Genomic DNA, 6,414 nt, shown 5'->3' with positions numbered 1-6,414 from the left:
AACCCTCCATAGGGTGATTTGGTGATGGGAAGCCCAAGGGGATTACAACTGAGGTAGAAAAATGCACAAAATGATGTAAAAATAATCATATTATTAAAAAAAAAAAAACCCTCCATAAATATACTCAGTGTCTTTAAACTCAAGTCATGGATGGTCTTTATTTTTAATCTCTGTTTATTTGTACTTACTAATTTTCATTCAATTAAAGAAATAATAACTTCATTACTTCTTCAGAAGTAATAAGAGAACATTTAAGTGTGTTTATTCACATATATGAATGAATTGAGGTAGTCATTAGTTATCAAATAATATAAACTTGTAACAACACAAAACTTAAATTACTTTGAAATGTAATTGTGAAATTTGGGTTTAATCAAATAACTGGAGTGAAAGAATTGATGATGACTTCAGGTTTCCAAGAAAAGTGATATTAATCCTAAAGTAATCAGAGCCAAAGCTGTGATATATAAATTTGGTGTTGAAGATACAAAGGACTGGGATGCCATCCAGAAAACTGTCATTATTCTGTCTGAGACCCCACCCAGCTCTTATTTATTCAAGGCCTATTTGACGTAAGGGTTATGATACAGTAAACATGGTATTAATCACGACTTGGGTAGGAATTTAAAGAGAATTTTGATTATCTTAAATTGCTCACACTTTTCATATTTGACACAGAAGTGCTCCAGTTAGTAACCTGATGCTTTGTCGATTCACAACTGAGGGATATCAAGGGACCCCAAACTGTTAAGTATGCATGTTCTTGCTTAGTGAAATAAGTCAGAAAGAAAGGAAAAATAATGGATAATTTCACTCATAGCAGGAGTATAAAGGACCAAGAGAGAAAATAATAATAATAATAATAATGAACAACAGATACCAGAGAATGGGGAAATGGGATCAAAAATGGTGGGGAAGTGCACTGGACTATGGTGATGGCACAAAGGTGATTTGGTGATGGGAAACTCATGAGGATTACAACTGGCATGGAAAAAGGCACAAAATGATGTAAAATAAACTATTATATTATTTTATTAAAAAGTATGCATGTTCTAAGGCCTTGACCATCCACATACACAAAGCAAAGAAAGCATAACTTTAGCATGAAAAATCTTTAATTGGTCAGAAAGAAGAAAGAAGAAAAAACAAAAGAGAAGAGAAAAGAAAAGAGGAGGTGGGGGGAAGACAGATGAGGAGAAGAGAGAAGAGATGACAGGAGAGAAAATCATAATAGCCAACCCCAAATTTTACACATTCCCTTGTGGGAAAATGCCCAGGTGGGGCAGAGTTGCTGTGACCCAAACAGTAAGTCACTTTTAAGTGGTAGACCACAAGAAAAGGTTAGGGAATCCTCACAAGGCTGGAACAGGAGAGAACTGAAATTTGAAATCCACCACAAAGTTAAGATAGCAGCTTCTATTAATTCTGCCAAAACTCTAAATCCTAGGAGCAGTGCTACCAAGTGTCTCTCACCCACATCTCTCTTGCAGGAGTCTCTCTCCAAGAATCTCTGACCAGCATGTCTCACCTCCAAGTATCTCTCAACATGTCTCCTTTAACAAGTATTTTTCCTTTTCCATTATTCCACCTTTATTTATACGTCCACTTTGTTCCTTTTCAGTTGCTCCCCATTCAGGAAGTCCAGTTCATGATATGCTGGAACTGGCAATAATGTAAGTGGGCATGGAGAAAATGGTGACCAATCACAGAGATTGTTCTTCCTCTTTCACTGAGATGCATTCTCCAACAGCTTCACAAAGAAGGTATTTTCAAAAAGACCTTAGTTATCCATGACCCATAGTTTCTTCACATCTCAGTCACTGATACATCTAAAAGGAAGACACAGGATATCTTTTGTGTTTTCTTTTTCAACTTCTGGCATAGACAGATCCTATGTACCTTCCGCTAGACTGTTGAAGTACCTTCGCCCTGAATATATTGTACTGGTGCCAGTACTTACTCATGGAAAGACTTAATACTTCTACAGACAGTTTCCAATCGAGGACACACTCTCCTCCACTCCTACGTTTTGTATAACAGCCATAAACAAGTTCTTTGCACCCCCTCTTTAGAGCCTTTTTCTCTGGATGAATACTTAACACAAAATTCCAGGTAATAAAAGTGAATAAAGAACTTGGATTCAGCAAGTTATTACAAAAGTTGAGTTGAGTTCCTCATTCTCTTCATCCCATGCAAGAGCAAACCTACAAAATATTACCAAATCAACTCTTTTTTTTCCCTTCCCCATTACCACTTCCACTATCTATGCCACCTTACATTATGTCTTCATAGACAGCCACAGTAGTTCCAGTTCCTCTCTCCTCATCTCCCCTACTAACCACCACAAGTTATTCCGAATGGACTCCAGTTACTGTTGTTTCAAAACAATATCCAGTGAATATGATAAAGTCTCCCTGCACCAACAGGGGATTCTCAGTAACCAGCAGGATGTCCAAGAAATCAATTAATTCACTTTAATTCTGACACTATACTAGGAGATAGCAACAGATTCCAACTTGTAAAGGTTCAGTTCCCACAACTGGCCTCTAATTTAGGTGCTAGCCAGAAGCACAGGCAGGTACTTATGTTTCTGAAGAAGCAGCTATATAAGTCAGAGGTTTGTAAGCACCCTACCTCCTCAGGTCTGAATAATTCCCTGGAACAACTCATAAATTTCAGGGTCAGTTTACTCACTAAAGCAACAACTTTTTACAATAAACAGTATTCAAGAACAGCCTGAGAGTAGAGATATATAAGCTATGGGGGAAAGACAGGAGACTTGTATGGAGTTTGCAGTGGTGCCATTCTTCCTGAACTTTCATGGAATTACCAACCCAGAAGCACTTGAAGGACCCTCCTCTGAGGCATTACATAGGAATGATTGATTAACCCATCAGCTTTGGCCACTGAACTCAATCTCTAGCCCCTCTTCCTTGAAGGGAAAGAGGGTGGGGCTGGAAGTTCTAATCCTTTATTCACCTGTTTGTTCCTCAAGCCTCCAGCCTTCTCCCCACGCCTCCACGGGAAAAAAAGCACCAATGACTAGAAACGGGTCTTATTGTGCACTTTCCAGATGCTAAAGAAGAGGAAATAATACACTCTTGAACCAACTCGTACCCAAGAAACAGAAAATAGCAGCATTGTGAGTAGTAGTTCGTATGCAACTTGCAATCACAGAAGAAATGCAAGATTCTAGACTAGCAATATACTAGAGAAAGTGACCCATGTTAAGAAAATAATTTTTATAAAAGATATAGTCATAACTAAAGAGAAAATGATCAGGAAATGAACTAACACACACAAAACTGACTGATATCCACAGGACTATAATCAATTACAAATTCACTGGACAAATTTAATTTGCACTTCTATGAAGAGGAATAATTTGTATTACTGCCAGTTTTATTTAATTTATAATGTTGTGAAATAGCTCAAAGATAATAAAAAGTAAAGATAGCTATAAAATCAGATATAGCAGGTATACTGGATAATACCTGCTATTCCACTGAAAATGCCATTAGTTAACTTATGCACTCTTCAAAATCTTTCACTTTTTTAAAAAAGATTTATTTATTTATGCATACAGATGTGAGAGGACTCACCAGAGATGGAAAAGGGAGAAGAACAGGCAGATCATCAAAGTACACTGCTGAGGGGAGCAGCGGGCAGGTTGAGAAGAGGTGTGCCACGCCATGTGGATCACCTCCCGCGCCAGAGATCGAACTTGAAGGAACTGCGGCTTACTTTCAGCGCTGCATCCTTACCTGTTGACCACCAGGAAGGGCCCAAAATCTTTCACATTTTTTTCTTTCACATTTTTTTTAAAAAATGAATCTAGATTACTACCTTGCACCATACACAAAGACCAACTCAAAATGGATTAAAGACCTAGACATGAGACTGGAAACAATAAAATATATATAGAAGAAAATATTGGTGAAACACTACAAAACATACATCGCAGTAACATCTTTAAAGATATATCACCCACCTAGCAACTTGGATGGAGCTGGAAAAGATCATGCTTAGTGAGATAAGCCAGAAAGAGAAATAAAAATACAGGGTGGTTTCACTCATAGCAGGAGTATAATGGACCAGGCGAGAAAATAACAAGAATAATGAACAGCCATGTACCAGTGACATTTTGTGGGGGTGGAGTGGGGAATGGGATCAAAAACGGGGGTGGGGGAGGGAAGTGCACGGGATTATAGTGATGGCACACGGGTGATTTGGTGATGGGAAACCCGCGGGGATTACAATTGAGATGGAAAAAAAATGCACAAAATGATGTAAAAATAAACTGTTATAAAATAAAAAAATAAAAATAAATGGTAAAGAGATTAACCATTTAAAAAAAAAAAAAGATAATCCACCCAAAGCAAGGATAGTGAAAGAAAGGATAAACAGCTGGGACTACATCAAACTGAAGAACTTCTGTTCAGCAAAAGAGACACTACATAAAACAAGCAAACACTGCACTGACTGGGAGAAAATTTTCCCACACTATATGAACTGTAAAGGATTGATCACAAAGATATATGAAAAGCTGATGAAACTCAATACAAAGTGAACACCCCATCAAAATGGGAGCAGAGCTACAAAGATACTTCCCCAAGAGGAAATGCAGACAGTCAACAGGCATATAAAAAAATGTTCAGCATCAATAAGGGCAATGCAAATCAAAACTACAATGAGCTACCACCTCACACAAGTGAGAATGGTACATATTAAAAAAACAAGAGGGGGCCCTCCCTGGTGGCTCAACAGGTTAAAGCACAACTCTAAGAAGCTAAAGCCACTTCAGCATGAGTTCAATCCCCACCCCAGAGGTGATCCACATGGTGAAACAGACCTCTCCTAGCCTGCCCACTGCTCCACTCAGCAGTGTACTCCTTTGATCTGCCTGTTCTGCTCCCCACTCTGTCTCTTGTGAATCCTATCACGGCACCTGAGCCTCTGGCCTGTACCCCAACTCTGTATGCATAAATAAATAAATATTTAAACAAACAACAAAAAACAAGCAACAATAAATGTTGATGAGGGTGTGGAGAAAAAGGAAATTTCCTACACTGCTGACTGCGGGTGGGAATGCAAACTGGTACAACCACTATGAAAAGCTGTGTGGAAGTTTCTCAAACTGCTAAAAATGGAGTTTCCATATGATCCAGCAATTCCATTCCTAGGTATCTACCAAAGGACACAAAAAAAATAATTCAAAAAGACAGCTGTATCCCTATGCTTATTGCTTCTCTATTTATAATAGGGAAGATGTGGAATCAACCCATATGCCCAAAAATAGATGACTGGATCAAGAAGATGTGGTATATACACACAATGGAATATTACTCAGCAATCAAAAAGATAAACTCATGCCATTTGCAGCAACATCGATGGAACTGGAAAAGATCATGCTTACGGAAATAAGCCAGAAAGAAAAAGAAAAATACTGGATGGTTTCATTCATAGCAGGAGGAAATATATATACATGTATATACATACATACATACATACATATATATATAGTAATTGTATATATATACATATATAGTATATATATGTATATATATATAGAGAGAGAGAGAGTAATTAATTGTAATAAAGTAAAAAGAAAATCAACTAACAACTATAATCAGAAACATTCTATGGGGGAGGGGAGAACAAGATCAAAACGGTAGGAAGAGCACAGGGGACTATGGTGATGGCACATGTGTGCAGTGGTGGTGGGAAGTCCATGGCGATTACAACTGAGATGAAAAAATGTACAAAATGGAAAATAATGTAAAAAAAAATGTATTTATAAAATAGAAAAAGAAAAATCTTTCATGATTTTTCTGAACTTTTTTTTTAAGATTTATTTATTTATTCATACAAGAACTGGGGTACAGGCCAGAGATGGCAGGGGGAGGTGAAAGGATTCACCAAAGACAGAGTGGGGAACAGAACAGGCAGATTACTGACCTACACTGCTGAGGGGAGCAGCAGGTGAGACAAGGAGGTCTGCTGTGCCTTGAGGGCCACCTACCTGGCTGGGGATCAAACTCATGCCTGCAGTGCCTGCAGATAGCTTTATAGTGCTGCACTTTAATCCCCTGTGTCACCAGGAGGGCCCCTTTTTCTGAACTTTTAAAGGGAAAGAAAAATTAACTTTGAGTTTCCTAAGTCCACATTTACCTGACATTTGCACAATTAAATATATTAAGAAAAAACAGAATTCCATTTCAAATTAAAATTTAGAAAGTCTTAAGAGACATTCCCTTCTACTCAACTGGTGAAGAGCTGTAACAAAATCATAGTTTAAAAAAACATATCAGAGAAATAAGAACATCCCCCCTCAAAAAAGAAAACCTAAATTCCAGAAAGTGTTAAGTCCATACTAAAAAAGAGATCAGACACATACTATTTTAATTACCAGCA

The sequence above is a fragment of the Condylura cristata genome, unplaced genomic scaffold, assembly GCF_000260355.1.
Source record: "Condylura cristata isolate star-nosed mole 26May11 unplaced genomic scaffold, ConCri1.0 scaffold00002, whole genome shotgun sequence".
In the NCBI taxonomy this organism is placed as follows: Eukaryota; Metazoa; Chordata; class Mammalia; order Eulipotyphla; family Talpidae; genus Condylura; species Condylura cristata.
Note: the sequence above shows the minus strand (reverse complement) of the source record.